The following is a 16,015-nucleotide window of genomic DNA, read 5'->3' on the forward strand; positions in this document are numbered from 1 at the left end:
CTAGGTTCTAAAGACTCCCAACTGTAGATCATCCGACTGGATTACCCACCTGAGCTTCAAGCCCAGCATGCCCCAAATCGAGCCAGCATTTTTCCTCCTTTTTAATCTTTTATTGTTCATGGGTTCCCCATCTCAGTGAAGGGCCCTGCCTTCTATCCAGCTTCTCACGATAGAAATCTTGTCATCATCTTTAACTCCTCCCTCTCTCTGACTCCTGATCCCCTCACATCCTGTCAGCGTGACTCCACTATTGGCTCTCATCAGTGTCACCTCCTTAGTGCAGGTCCTTGGGGTTTTGCCACAGATCTTACGTAACCAGCTATGCCCTGGACCTGACGTCCTGAGTGGTCTTTCTGAAGCAACACTTGAAACTTGTACCTGCTCTACCTGAAACTTATCAGAGGCTCTCCATGATCTTCACCATAAAGTCCTAACTCCATAATGAGGCTTTAACAGCCCTGCCTGGTCTGGTTCTTTTTATCTTCCAGCCTTACCTCTTTCTTACTCCCAAACCCCACTCAACACACCACACCCCCGCCAGTTGCATTGTACTTGCCTCAGGGCCATTGCATGTGCTGTCTGTCCCCTACCCTCCCCATCCTTCCACACATGTCCTGGATTACTCCACTCACTCTTCCACTCTCACCTTAGAAATGACTTTGTTCTTTCATGCATTCGGTAAGTACTTCCTGAGCAAGCTACTGTGCCAGGCATCACATAGGCACTTATGATACAACAGTAAGCAAGGCACATGGGGCCTCTGTCCCTAGGGTCCTAGTCCAAGAGGCTTTCGTTGATTTTCCAAGACTGTGCAGGTCTCCCACAGAACCCTGTCCTCATCCCTCATGACACTGTCTCCAGTGTACATTAGTGACTTTTAAACTACGGTATAATCTAGATCAGCAAACTTTCTGTAGAGGGACAGATAACAGACGGCAAATATATTTTGCTTTGCAGGGGATATCCAGTCTCCGTCAGAACTACTCAACTCTGCAGTTGTAGCGGGAACGCAGCCATAGGTAGTGCACAAATGAATGGACACTGCTGTGTTCCATGACTCTATTCACAAAAGCAGATGGTGAGCCAGCTTTGGCCCATGGGCAGAGTTTCTTGACCCCTGGTCTGAAGAGCTAAACTACGAGGCTCTTACTTACTTCTGTATCCACAATGCAAACATGGTGCTTGACATAGAGGCTTCCCTATGAAAATGTGCTGGGTGAATAAGTGAATGGTAAGTGAACAAATTAGGACAGACCTGTTCACTCTTTCTCCTGTAGTCATATCTCCTTGGTCACAATAGGCTCCATATCCACTCTATGTAGTCCATGAACCCTCAGTAGGTTGGTTTTTCATCTGTTGTGCTCAACTAAACAGTTATGTTGAGCAAATACCATGCCAGCAATTCTGGTTCCTTTGGCAGATGGGGTCAAGTTTTGAGTCCTTTGTGGTTCACTACCCCCAACCATGGTTCACAGCACGGTGTTTTGTTGTTGTTGTTTTTTTCCCTAGATATGATAGTTAAATATTGGAATATCCAGATGTACTTCATCTAATTCATCATAGACTTTAGTCATTTTATTTGTGTGTGCAGAGATGTAGTCAGTCCTCTCTTCCACAACTGTTTATTTAAACCTACTTTATTATTTTTTTAAAAGATTTTATTTATTCATTTGACAGACAGAGATCACAAGTAGGCAGAGAGACAGGCAGAAGCAGGCTCCCTGCTGAGCAGAGAGCCCGATGCGGGGCTGGATCCCAGGACCCTGGGATCATGACCGGAGCAGAAGGCAGAGGCTTTAACCCACTGAGCCGCCCAGGTGCCCCATATTTAAACCTACTTTAAAACTTCTCTGGAACAGGTGGAAAATTAGAAAAAACTCAATTAAATCTATGCACAGAGCATCTAATATGCATGGGGCAGAAGCTTCAGCGTGCAGCGGGGACAAAGATAACTCAGATAAGTTACTGTCATTAAGGGGCTTATAGTGCAGAGAGGAAATAGGAAGTAAGTAGGAGAATAAATAATTCGGATTCAATGTAGAAAATGCTAAGTTTCTTGAGGAAGGGATCAGCAAAGTGCTCTGGGGCTTTCATCGGGAGTAAAGTTCATTTTCAGCCAGAGATCAAAGAAGGCTCGGAGGGAGAAGTGTGTAATCTGGCCATGGGAAGGTAGGTATTTGGATACTGAGAAGGCACTAAAGGACCTTCAAGACAGAGGAAAGTATAGGCAGGCCCACAGTTACTAGAAAGCAGGTTTTAATGAAACGATGTCCAGGGACTGGCTGATAAAAGTGCAGCCAAACCCCTTGAAGAAGGTGCCAAGTCCATTCTGGTCTGGAATGCATTGATAATTGGGACATTATGCTCAGAGACTGCAAATTGACATTCTGTCGTCATCCCTCTTGGAATAGAAACCCTGATCCTTTAAAGTAATTAGCACCAATTTGGAGCATGGGTGCAAAAATAAATCACAAGTGTCCAAAAACAGATACATTAAGTTCAATGGTTAAGAAGCAAGCATTTTTATTAGCTCCGCCTATGTAAACAAAATCAAAAGCAATTAGCATTTAAAAATTGAAGGGAAAAGGAGAGTTCACAGTTCCCACTGGAAAATTATTATTTATATAAATGTCCACAATGATGACTTCCAGTCACACTTTATGATCTCAGTCACGTTATTTCAGTGGCTAAAGGATCAGTGTTCTTTCCTAGGAGTGAGAAGAGAGAATGGTGATTCTCGGCATGTTTTCCTGGTTGGAACTGAGAGGTGTGTGTCTGCTGGCAAACAAACAGGTAGGGCTTCATCTCTTCTGCCCTACTTCTTCATTGTGCCTCACTGCATCCTCTGGATTGATGAGAAAAAGGTTTGCTATGTCTTGAGATGGTCAGCAGATCTGCCCCCAGGAGCCCACTCATACAAAGCCGAGTTGGCCTTTGCTAACAAAACACCTGCCTATTAGAGAGAGCCCCAATGCCTCATCCTGAAGAATAATAACAGTTCCCATGGACTGACCAGTGCATGTTCCAGAGTGGCCTTTGACATGCTCTCTACAACATGGCATGCCTCAGTCTGGGATGGAGCCTCACGGCTGACCCTGGCTGTGTGGATGGGAGGCAAACTGGCCACGGAGCAGCTGAGGCACTGAGGTGGAGATGTGGGGAGGTTTGGTGAAATCAAGCACACCAGCATCTGGCTCAATAAGTCTGAGGTGAACTACGTCACTAACTTGCTGTGGAAACCTGGCAGAGCCAAATGTTCTCAGCCAGATTTTCCCCATCCTTAAAATTAGGGGCTGAGCTGTGTTATCTTCTTGCTTTAGTCCATATAGCTTTGTGGTGGCTGTTTTGTTTTTTGGTTTTTGGTTTTTTTTTTTTGCCTTTAAAGACATAATTCAAGTCTTTCATCCACCTCTTTCCATCTACTTGCTTAAAAAGGAGTGGTGAATGGAAGGTTGGGGGGTGGGGTATAGGACTCAAGTTTTTCTACTCCTCATATGTAAAATGTGTGAAAATTCTTTCTTCCCTGAAAGATGGTGGCTTTAGGAACACAAGACTGACGTGGAAAACACAGAGGCTTTATTTGGTAGGGGCATGGAAGAACCCACCAGAAAGCTATGAGTCTGAGAAATAACCATCACATACAAAGTGAGAATAATCAAGGGAAAAAGGAGAAAACATTTGTTCAGAGTGGCGTGGTAAAGGCAGCTATAGTTCAACCTCTTGGTTCTAAATCCTCTTTCCACCATACGTTTCTTTCTCTAGATTTGGGATGTCTGACCAGGAATCGAGGTTGAGGGATTGACAAACATACGTCTACTTCAAATAAGAGTATCAGCAGAGTCTTCTGGTGGATGGGAGGCAGGGAGTGGATTAAATCTTTGACCATTAATTTTTGTTAGGATTTTGCTCATTTTTTCATACTTCTTTTCCTCCAAGTTTCTTCTTTCCCCTTGGATTAATACCAGTCGCCCTGGCTACCTTGCACATACAATTTTTTTTTTTCCAGAATTTGAGGGCTCAAATATCTCCTTGGCTCTCTTCCCATCTACCAGTCAGATTCTATTCCAACACCTCACTTATACTTTCTTTAGCAGCTACCTCAAACTTTTCCAAGCTCCCTGTGTAAAGGTCCACCTCCTCTGTTAACCTGTAATTATTTGAGAACTAGAAACATCTTTGTATCCCTATTTCCAAGCCCAGAAGTTCTGCTCGGTTGTTTATTGAATAAATTAATGGAAGGAAGAGGCATTTCATCTGTAACCAGATTGTGCCCTAGAAGCACCCCCAGAGTGATGATAAGCTTATTAGTAGCCTCCATTTTATCCTTTATAAGGAATCAGGAATAGTCAGAGAATGGGAAAATCTGTCTTAGAGGCTTCAGATCCCCTTCCTTATGTCTCTATGGCTGTAAACTCAGTGCTTATCCATGAGCACTCAGGTGTGATCAGAGTACACAGAGGGATCCTGCCCAGGCTTATGAGATGGGGGAAAAGAGCAAGAAGCCAAGTCCTAAACTTTGAGTTGCCAGTCTCAGCATGAGGGCATACCAGAGCCAACCCCCCACTGGCTTTGGCCAGCGTCCTGAGTCTGTTTTCTGTGCATCAGGATTGGTCAACCTGGCCACTGGGAGGGGATCCTGGCATGGGTCCAGCACAGGCATGGTACCTAACACAATTGTGGATAGAGTGGGGGACCCTATGGCCTCTTTGCTCAGAGCTTGGAGGAGGAGAAGGAGGGGGAGATGATACAAAAACTTATCTGACTTCTGTCCAAAAGAGCAAGCAGGAGAGTAAAGGGGAGACTCTTAACTGTTGGTGAAAGAAGAGTTGGCGTGGGGCTGGGGAGGGAGAGGAAGTCCTTGTGGACAGGAGAGAAAGTGTTTGGACCAAGGGTAGAGAAATGAGAGACAGAGATAACAAAGAGAACAAACCAACATGGAAGGGAGGGAAGGAGGGATGGAGGAATGAAAGGAGGAAGGAAGGAACGAACAAACGAACGAAGGAAAACAGAGTAAAAGAGATAGGGACAGAGATTCAGAGAGAGCATCAGAGCTAGAGTGGGAATGAGAGAAAATTTGGGGGACAGGAAAGAGAAGTGGGGAAGCAATAAGGGAGTATGGGTACACACACAAGACACGCACAACCTAACACCAGCCTGACCTGCTCGGCTCAGGAGAATTTCTTTTGTGAGCCTGGCAGAGGGAAGATCTGAACACAGAGGAAAATGGGCTGACTCCTGCCCAGGGCCTGTCGGAGGATAGAACAGATTAATTAACCTGGGTGGACTCCCCTATGCCAGGCCTGGCACTGCCAGTTCTCGGTGCTTGACCAGGCCAGGCCAAGGACTCTCACATGATGGCTAAGTCATTAAAGGGCCATCAGCTTCAGGGAAGAAGCACCTTTTTGCTCTGAGAAAAACCCGCTTCCTGGGCTGATGTGACCTCTGCTGGCCTTGCCACCACCAATCTTCCAGGCCTGATCTGGCACCCAGTTAGACCACACCCCTTGGCCTGGGGAAACTGGGAATCTGAACAGATTGTGAGGACCCTCTGGGGGCCAGCAGGGCCTGGTACCTCCAACTGATGGAATGATCCTGGGGCATGTTAGTGGGTGGAGCAGAAGGCATCAGGAACAGAATGTTCCACAGATCTTGGGGGTGAGGGGAGCATGACTGATCCCATTTCAAGGACAAGCGTGTTTTCCAGGAAGTACCCATTTGAGCATAGCCTTAAAGGTTGAGTGGGATCCAAAGGGCAGGCAGAAAAAGCCAAGAGATCCCAAGGCATGAGAAGCGCAGGTAAAAGTGGAAAGGTGTATAAACCCAAGAGGTTGGAAGATGAATGGTAGCAGACAGGCAGGCCTGGCAGCAAATAAGGCTGGGATGGTGGTGGGTCCAGGTAAGGACAGACAAATATAAAGGCACAGAGACACTCAGCATTTTAGTCAAAAGGGAGCTTAGAGATGATACGAATCATTTTTGTCTTCATATTTTTATTTTATTTTTTTAAATTTTTTAAAAAAAGATTTTATTTATTTACTTGACAGAGATGACAAGTAGGCAGAGAGAGAGGAGGAAGCAGGCTCCCCGCTGAGCAGAGAGCCCGATGCGGGGCTCAATCCCACAACCCTGGCATCATGACCTGAGCCGAAGGCAGAGGCTTTAACCCACTGAGCCACCCAGGCGCCCCCATATTTTTATTTTTGATTTTGTGTGTGGGTGAAGTAGACATTATTGAACACCATCTGAGTTGGTCACAGAGGAAGGGACATGATAGCAACTCAGATTATTTTGAACAACATACATTGCTGCTCTTCTCTTAAGAGCCTGGCCGCTTTACCTGGTGTGGTGGCCTGTCTCTGTCTTCTAAGTGGCTTTTCTCTCTTAGGGGCCTTTCCTCCCATCTCAAGTCCTCATCCACCCCTCCAGGCAGCCCCCAGCCCAGTCAGCTGTCTCTCATGGCCTCCCCCGGGTACCAATAGGCATCAGGGAAGACCAGGGCTTCCTATCCTCCTTCCCCAGAGGGCAGGTGTACACACATACACATATTTATAGAAAAGGAATCACGCCTCACACATTGATCTGCTTTTTATTTAAAGCTACATTGTAGAAAAAATTCCCAACTCCATGCCTCATATGCAGTCCAGTCCATAGACTAGATGTACCATAGGTTTTCAACTATTTTTTGGCTTAATAGGCACTTCTGATGATGATTCACCCTGTTAGCCTTTACCAGTGATGCCTCTGCAAACATCCTTACATGTGAGTCTTTATGTACTCTTGCTATCATCTCTATAGGATGGATTCCTAGAGGGTGCTAAATCAAAGAATACATACACTTTACATCTTACTAGGAATTACATCATTCCTTTGAAAAATGTTGTACTAGTCGATACTCCAACCAGCAGTTGAAAGGAGGGCCTCTTTCATGCTCAGCCTCCTGCCCTGAAATTACCTCATCACTTTGAGGGAACTGGCAGTTGTCTAATAATACCCACAGAGGTATTGGCCATGCTGGTACCAAGACTTCAGATCTGCGGTTACTATACAAGATAACACATGTAAAATATTAAGGATAGTGCCTGGCTCAGTGTAAGGGCTCACTGGATACTGGTTCTTGCTCTTATCGTTGCCATGATAGGGATGTACCAGAAGCGTTCACAGCTGGTTCCGTGGAGAAGATGAACTGGAGAGGAGAGAGAAGAGGTCAGGAGGCCTCAGGTAGCTCCGCCCAGGCTGAGTGAAATGCCCTTCTTCTGTGCCTAGTCCCACACTTAACCTCTTTGCATTCCATGTAATTAGCTGATTCATCTCTTCCACCACAATACTGTTCCCTGGAGGACGAGAGGTATGTTCTCTGACATCGGAGAGTGATGACCCATGGGCTGGGATGCTGTAGTCTCCCTCAAATGCCCAGAGAGAATTTGAAACCATAAACTTCTGAGTTTGAGACTCTTTTGCTCCATTATTTTTTTAGTGCCTGAAAGTTACCAAGGAGAAAGAAAGAGTCATTACACCATAAATTATCACGTGAGTCTCCTCTCCTCAATTTGGACACAGCCTCTTTAAAAAGAAGAATCATATCTCAAACTTCTTTTATCATCGTTTCCACCATGACAACCAGTGTGTTGAGGAAGGCACACAGGAGACACTCAGATACATGCAAAGGGGGGGAAAGTAATGGGACTGGTATTTGGTGTGATTTAAGGAAACCTGCTCCTTTGCTTTAGAAGGGTATGTGCTTCGTGTTGATTGATGAAATCAGCATGTGGCTATTTATCTAAAAGGCCATTTTACCTTTGCAGAGTGTTGGCTGCACTGTTGGAACTGTCCCGAGAGCCGGCTGGCCTCTGCTGCCCACGCTCACTAGGGCACGCCCCACCGGCTTCAGCGGCAAGCTGTGTATCCCGGAGGGCCAGAGAAGAATGTCTGGGGAAATGGGATTTAGAAGGTAACAGCCACTGGGAGAATTTGGCCCCAAAGCTGAGGACTCTTCAATCAATATGCATGACTTTCAGAATTCCTATTTTAATCAGCGAAACGGAAATGAAATTCCAATGTAGCTTTTAGTTTAAAAAAAATTACAAGTGGTATATGATATTCATGCATACCATTTCCTCTGAAATTCTTTTTAAGAATTGAAGAAAATAACCATATAACATACTGGAAAGAACACTAGCCTAGGCGTCCAGAGATTTAATTTCATGCCCTAAATTTATCACCTAGTAGCTATGTGATCAAAAGTAGTCACTTCCCCCCATCTTACCTCATTTCACTCATATATAGAATGAGACGTTTGATGCTATGTAATCTCCCCTTCAACTCCTGGTAATAAATGAGTCTGTGATTTCCTAATTGGTATTGAAAACTCATCCATCCATCCATTCTTTCCACAAATATTTATTGAATTCCTATTTGTGCTATGTCCATGGGATTCAAGCCTTAGCCTTGGGTTAGTAGATTGATGGCATCATCCTCGTTCCAAGCACCCAGATTCAACATTCTGTGTAAATTCTGATCCTCTTACTTTCTCACCCACTTCACCTTCAACCAGTCTGCAGCGTTTATTCTTTCTCTGGGTCCCTCTGGTCAGTCCCATTCTTTCCCTGCCCACTGGACTGCTCCTCTTCTAGTCTCCCCAGCTGTGACCTGAGCTGCTTTGTAAGTGATCTCCCAGCCTCAATAGTCTTCCTTCCCAATCCACGCTACATGCCGTGCCTAGAGTTGTCTCCAACCTTTCATTTTAATCAACATCTTTCGAAGGTTTGTTGAATGTGAACACTGTGCCTGGACCCTTAAGGAGCTCACAATCCAGAGAGGAGGGCAGAAAAAATCAAAGGATAAGGATAATACGAGGCCAAGCTGCCATGATGCAGGAGGGCACAGAAGGTTAGATTTCTTCTTTTCTCTGGGTACTGGCTTCTCCTCAGTTACTCCCTCTTCCATGTTCCCTCTACACAGCACTTTTATTCATGGCTTCTAGCATTTCACTCATCACATCCTGTTACCATTCATTCCCCACTTTCTCTCCTTAACAGGACGATGAGCTCCTTGATGGCAGGGATCCAGTCAACTCAAGTTCTCTAAGTCACAACCCTTGAATGGCTTCCTTTTGTGCTCTGGGAGAAGTCCAAACCTTTATAGTGGACATATAAGGCCCTTAAGTATTTGGGTCTATCCTTCCAATAAACTCTGCTAATCAGTGCATATTCAGTTCCATCCCAGTCCCACACCTGCTTCCTCCCACCCTGACGTAACCTCTAGAATCTCCTCCCATAGGTAGGCAGCAGCTTGACCACACCCAGTACTTCCACATTCACTGCCTTTGGGTAAAACGTTCCCTCTTCCTAGAAGACCCAATACATTTTGTCACCCTGGGCTCCCCCACCTGCAGCGATTTACCTGGAGGGTCCTAGCCTCTCCTTAAGGTCCAGTTTTAATTCTGCTTTTTTCAAGAACCTGCAAAGAATCAGATCTACTCATTCAGACTTAATTTTTACCTGCTTTCAAATATTCCTTACAACCAATGTTCTAACACATGGGCAGTCTATCATCTGTCAAAAACCTATCAGATTTTTCTGAACCTTTCTGTGCATTTCCTATATTATGAGCTCCTGGGAAGAAGTGCCCATGTCACCTGGGTGTTGGGATCCTCTGTAGCACAGATCCTAGAGCCTGACACAAGCTCACTCGTGTACTGGGCAGTTGCCATATGCCAGGTACCACCCGGGCTTTATGACATTTCATCCTCACAGCAGATTGGGAGACTGGGCTCCAAGAGATGCTAAGTAACCTGCCCAAGGCACCAGAAGGTACATGATACCATTTAGATTTGAACACAGGTATAAGGAGCAGCCTACACTGCTTCCCTACAAGCAGGCACAATAAATGCTGATAGTTTTGTAGCCATTTAAAGGAGAGGTTGAAGCTATACTTAACAAGGATATCTTGATTCCCTAGGGAGATATCTTCTTTTTTTTTTTTCTATTTAAATTCAACTTAATTAACATAGAGTGTATTATTAGTTTCAGAGGTAGAGTTTAGTGATTCATCAGTGGCCTATAACACCCAGTGCTCTTTCCATCGCGTGCCCTCCTTTATGTCCATCCCCCGGTTACCCCAACCCCTTACTCTCCTCCCCTCCAGCAACCCTCAGTTTGTTTCCTATGATTCACAGTCTCTTCTGATTTATCTCCCTCTCTGTTTTCATCTTGTTTTTCCTTCCCTTCCCCTATGTTCATCTTCTAAGAGGTGTTTTTTTCTTTTTTTCTTTTTTTTATGAGTTGGCATCTGATGTTGCCCTTGAAGACTGAGTAGAAATTTGACAAAGAAAAAAGGTAAGAGTATTAAGATTTGAGAATAAAATTTGAGCTAATTCCCTGATAAAGTGAATAAAGAGTGTTTGGGGGAAAGGTGGGGAGCTAGGTATTGACTCACTTTCCCTAGCCAGACTGTAAGCAACTGAGGGAAGGACACATCCTGGTCTTGTTTGGGACTATACATACCTCTGTCGCCCATGGCAGAATCTAACACAGAGCACATATTCAATCAATATTTTGTATAAACTAACCTACTCAGGAGGTACTATCCAAGCATTTTCCGTGTTCATGTCATTTTAAACTCACTCTTGGCTCAAATGCTGTATCCCCTCCCTGCCTCTGTGAAGGCTTTAAAAACCCAAACCCAAACTTTCATACCCTGAAAGTGAAACCTCCAGACGCTAGAAATTTCACTGACCAACCTAGTTTCACTGATTGCCTGAGTAAAAAGCAAACATAAAACCAATAGAACAAGTTATGAAAATCAAATATGAGAAAAATAAAACTTCAGTTCCAAGAAACTTAGTTATTTTCAGTAATGTGCCTCCTGCAGGGAAACCTGAGTGCTCGGGTAGCATATCAGTTTCATTTCCAGCTTCCACCTTCTGTCTCCTCACAAGAGAGGAAAAGCCCCTCCACCCAGCAGCTGTGCAAGGGCCCTGGGTCTGGAGATACAGAGGGAACTGAGGCAGAATCTGAGAGGCTTTTCTCATACTGTACTGTTTTGTATTAGAATAAGCTGTACGCAGGCCTGGGTCGGTGAGCATATTCAGATCACAACATTTCTTGAGTCAGTGAGTCAGAAAATGGCTTAAAGCAGAGCTAGCAAGTGGGGAATTTAGCATGATCAAGTAGAAAATGCATTCAACTTGGGGCTGAACGAGCCTGTTCCTTCTCCACCATATATTATCTGGGCAATCCTGAGCAGCGCCCTCCCTCCTCTGGGCCTCAGTTTCCTCTTCTAGTGCTCATGTATTTGGCAGATCCTCTTTATGATAGGAGAAAAAAAATGCGTACAAAGCATCTAGAGTTGTTTATGAAAAGGAGACATTTCTGGAAAGCTCTCCATGTGCATGGGAATCTGGGAATCAGAGGGTTTTCCCCTTTACTCTAACCCAAAGCTTCAATAACCGTGGCACGGTTAACATTTTGGGTTAAATACTTCTTTGCTATAGAGGGTCTCCTGTGCATCAGGGGATGTTTTGTATTGCTTTTGATCTCTTCCCACTGGGTGCCAGTAACATCCCTTTCCCTCTCCCTAGCTGCAGCAACCCAAAATGTCTACAGATGCTGCCAACTCTTTCCTGGAGGCCAAATCAGCCTCTGTTGGGAACCGCAGGCCCTGAGCATATCCTCAACCCATACTGGCAGATCCCTTAGAATAAGGTTGCTGATGATGGGTATGGGAAACCAGGCACATAGGCTCTCTCCACTCCTAAGGATCTGTGGATGGGGCGTCCCTGGGAATTCAAGAAAATTAGAAATGCATGCAGTCTGGAAGCAGGAAGCAGACATCTGGGTCCCTGTGTTATCACTCACTGTCTGTGCAACCTTCATTCTACCGCTTAACCTCTCTGAGCCTCAGAGTCCTAATGGATTCAAAGGAAGCAAAACCTCTCCTCCGTGGATCTTCCTGCCATCCTCCGCACCGAAACATTGTCAGGAGAACTAGAACTAATGTATGTGAAAGCCCTGTGGGCTAAAAAACAAGACAAATACACACATCGCTCTAAAGATTTTTTTTTTTTTTTCCCCCGAGAAAGCACAGAAAAGGAACTTTATTCCTGGATAATTTTTTCTGTCACGAGCAGTCATAGTGACATTGCAGGTACCACCACAGCAGTGATGAAAATAAATAATGGAGAACATTCTCAAGGAATACTTGAGACGGTACCAGCTTTAAGGCTTGATCTCTACTGGGCCATGAGTTAGCATTTTTCCCTTGAAAATGAAAGACCTCCTCAAAAAAGGCATTATGCTGTCAGGCCAAGGTGAGAATGTGCCATCTGGCTGTTCACAGACCCGGAAGTAACTGAGCCTCTGCTAGCTCTTTCTTCAACCAGGCTGTCAACCTGGAAGATGCCCAGGTGACTCATGTCCGCAGCCACGGAGAACTCCACAACTACAAGGAAGCTTCTGAATGGTGGCTGGCTCCTCAGAGCAGGCATCAAGGAGCTCTGGCCACAATCAGGCCTAGAGGGGGCCGCCCTCCCCACATGTCACACCCGGCCAAATCACTCTGGGTGTAGGGTTTGAACGGCGCTCTCCAGTTGTGGAAAATGCCCACCCAGAGTAACAGCCTCACAAGCAAAGTACCACGTCAATAGGCTGATGACCATCCAGGATGCTTCATTCGCTCAGAAACAATCTAGAATTTCATCAGAAGCCTCTGGGGTCCAAGGAGCAGGTAGGTATTCGTTAGAAGGGGTACTATAACTCCCACTGGTAAACGCTTTGGTTTATGGACCACTTCTTTGCCCTCTGAGGGTTGTACAGAAGAGTGGCTCAGGGCATTCACTTCTGAACCCCGAGTGTGTGTTCTGGCTCTGCTCCCAGCTAGCCGCACGGCTGTGGGCACCCGGCAGTGGGGACACGGCAAATGCTAACTGTACCTTGAATGTGCTGCATGGCCGACTCTGAGGTCTGTGATGTAATTGCCCTCCCGCTACCGATGTGGAATCTGAAGTTCAGACAAGTGCATCCCCACACAGCACCCCCACACCCCTTTGCCCTAGTCTTTCTGTTAAGTCACTCTTCCTTGCGTCTCTGCTACCTGAATGCCACCAGACCAGCTCCTCTACAAACTCTGCTTCCAGAGTTCATCTCGGCTTCCTCCAAGCTCCACAGCACTTTGTTCGGATCTCCCCTGCACTGTGGCACCCACCGGACCATACACCAGGCAAGAAAAAGGACCATGGTAAGGACATGACCCACAACCGCTGCAGACTGAAGCAGGCCTGCTGCGGCTTCTCCCGACCCTTTGGGCTAACACGTCATGGGACCTTGCAAAGCCCTCTTCGCGTTCTGGTTCCAATCAAAGCTATCTCCACGTATGCTCTCCCTTGCCAGACAGAGCGTCTCAGGGGGCGGAACAGCTCAGAGTCACCTCCGCCCCCACCCCAGCCCACGGCCGCAGGTTGCAAGTGCGGGAGCACGTGGGGGGCATGGAGTGGAGGAGAGCTGGCCACCGGCGGTGATGGTGCTGAGTGACTGAGTGACAGCAGAGCAGAGCGCGGTGACACGGAGGTTACCTGAACCGAAACCCAGCCGCTGCGAAGGGTAATGTGTGTAGCGTGTTTCACTATGACTGAGTGAACAACAAGGGATCCACGAATCAGACCTAGAAACGTGGCCCACTTGCTGGCACACTGGAAAGAAACGGGGAATGGAAAAGGCGTATGGGCGGAGCCTATCTAATCAGCTCGATCCTGACCTATAGATTATTGTAGCCTGGCCTGTGGAAATACTGTTTCCCTGATGGTTAAAAAAAAAAAAAAAAAGTCACTTTTTTAAAAATTGTAAGATTTCATTTATTTATTAGAGAGAGAGAGAGAGCGCGCGCACGAGCGCAGGCACACAGAGGGGGAGGGAGAAGCAGACTGCCTGCTGAGCAGGGAGCCTGATGTGGGACTTGATCCCAGGACTCCGGGATCATGACCTTCACTGAAGGCAGAGCCTCAAGACTGAGCCACCCAGGCACCCCCCAAAATATAACATTTTAAATCATTGAAAAAACTATTGTTATTGTCCATTGAGGAAGATAGAGAAAAGGTCCAAAGTTAGAGATAAGAGAAACCCTCTCATCCTAGTTAAGCACTCTTACATTTCTTTACTGTTCCCTTTGTCCTACCTGACTGATTTGACGCAGTTGAGATCAATCTGATCCCGTGTATCTCACAATATGTTTTACTTATTTTTGAATAAATAACACATGCAGAAGGTACAAAGCTCAAAGGCACAAAAGGGCAGGGAGTGAAAAGTGTCTCTCTCACTCCTGTCTTCCCCCACTCAGCTTGCTCCCAGGTCCCTCACACATCCTTCCAGAGGAGTCCTATGCCTACCTCTGGGCAGTTTTCTGAGTGAGTTAGCAGCCCTAATCCTTCAAGATTCTCAGGAACCAAACATTGTGTCTCATGTAGCATCCGCGTGCTGAGAAAAGATGAAATTTTACTACCTCCGTCAGTCACATCAGCAGAATTAGATAGTGCCATCCCTTAAAAAGTGCATTCTTAGTTGGCAAAGGTGGTTGGAGGTACTCAACCAAGATATAATCTTTGAACAGATTCCTGTCCCAAAGATGTCCTGAGATGTTCCCTGTGGTCCCTAGTGGTTTAAAAGAATGTAGACCTTGAAATCGCAGTCTGTGCGTGTCTGGGTTATAGTAGTATAGCTAAGAAAGACATGAAGGCCAGATCATGACCCTAAAGGCAGGCTTCTCCTTCTCCCCAGACCCGACCTGGCCAGGACTTCCTCACTTTGTTCTGCCCCAGGGTACCAGGTTGCGAGATGTGGGAAGAGTGGGTGGGGGAATTCTAGTTCCAATGAAACAGTTTAAAGAAAGTCATTGCCACAAATCTAGCTTAAAATAGAGAAAGCCGTTCTATACTTACCCAAACTTTGTCCTACTCAAGCTCACCTCCCCACTCCACATACAAGAAAGGGGAGGAGCGGTTCCCAGGATTTTCCTTGCGATCTGGTGCCCTGTGCTGCCCCATGGGCTTACACTGTCACAGAACCTCCTCCTCTGAGAAGGCCACCCACCACCTCATTGTGGAGCTTCTTGCCCGTAGGCAGTTCCCAGAGTTTTTCAGGAATCAGGCTTCAGTTTGGAAGTTTATTTACCAGTGAAGTGAATTTCTATCTGTTCTCCTTCCTCTCCTCCCAGTACCCATCTGAGAAAGTTACAGAAGGCATCTCGGATTCACAACACCCCCCGCCAACCCCCCACTGAATAACACGTCGTCTGGCAACAGGAGGCGTTTGATTACATTTGGATGGAACGCCTGCATCAACTCCAGTTGTCCCCGAATTGGAACTGATGGGCCTCACGTGCCGCAGCCAACAGTTTGCCTTCACCCACTCCCCTCTCCGAAATGAACCTTTCTCTGGGAAAACAAGAAACCTACGTGCCATCCTGGGTGAGAGACGAGCAAGAGCTGTGTCCCAGCATCGCATCCCAAGCATGGCAGGCAAGAGCTCACTGAGGGCTTTCCAACAGGGAGCTGTGTTTTGCACATCTCTGGAGAGACCCTCCAAAACAGAGGATGCAGTTGCTCTCTCCGGGGCGCTGCAGTCTCTGTGTCCAGTTCAGTGCATGGGCATCTGGGCCTCACTGTGTGCAGTAAAAGGCAGCTGGCTGCTATCCCCTTGAGCAAATCTCCATGACCCTGCTCCCCACACCCTGCCTTGGCTCTGTCATTGCAGCAGGCAGAGGAATTGCTCCCCCAAGACAGCCACATACTAACACCCAGACCCTGTGACTGTTATATTACACAGCGAGGAGGGATTACTGTTGCAGATGGAATGAAGCTGGCTGATCAGCCAACCTTCAAACATAGAGACTATCCAGAATGATCCATGTGGCCACAGTGCAATCAAAAAGTCCCCAAATAGGCAGAAGAGAAAGACTCAACCTGGCCATGAAGATAAAGTACAGGGTCTTGAACCGAGGAATATGGGCCAGAGAATCTGAAAAGGCA

At 46.3% G+C, this 16,015-nt stretch overlaps 1 long non-coding RNA gene across 1 annotated transcript; it reads left to right on the forward strand.

Annotated features, from left to right (window-relative positions):
• The first annotated feature begins 13,112 nt into the window (after positions 1–13,112).
• On the forward strand, positions 13,113–15,255 carry LOC122908795. Its single transcript, XR_006385025.1, has 3 exons — positions 13,113–13,233; positions 13,386–13,595; positions 15,202–15,255. It is a non-coding gene; the product is annotated as an uncharacterized LOC122908795 (long non-coding RNA).
• The last annotated feature ends 760 nt before the right edge of the window (positions 15,256–16,015 follow it).

The sequence above is a fragment of the Neovison vison genome, chromosome 6, assembly GCF_020171115.1.
Source record: "Neovison vison isolate M4711 chromosome 6, ASM_NN_V1, whole genome shotgun sequence".
Taxonomy (NCBI): domain Eukaryota; kingdom Metazoa; phylum Chordata; class Mammalia; order Carnivora; family Mustelidae; genus Neogale; species Neogale vison.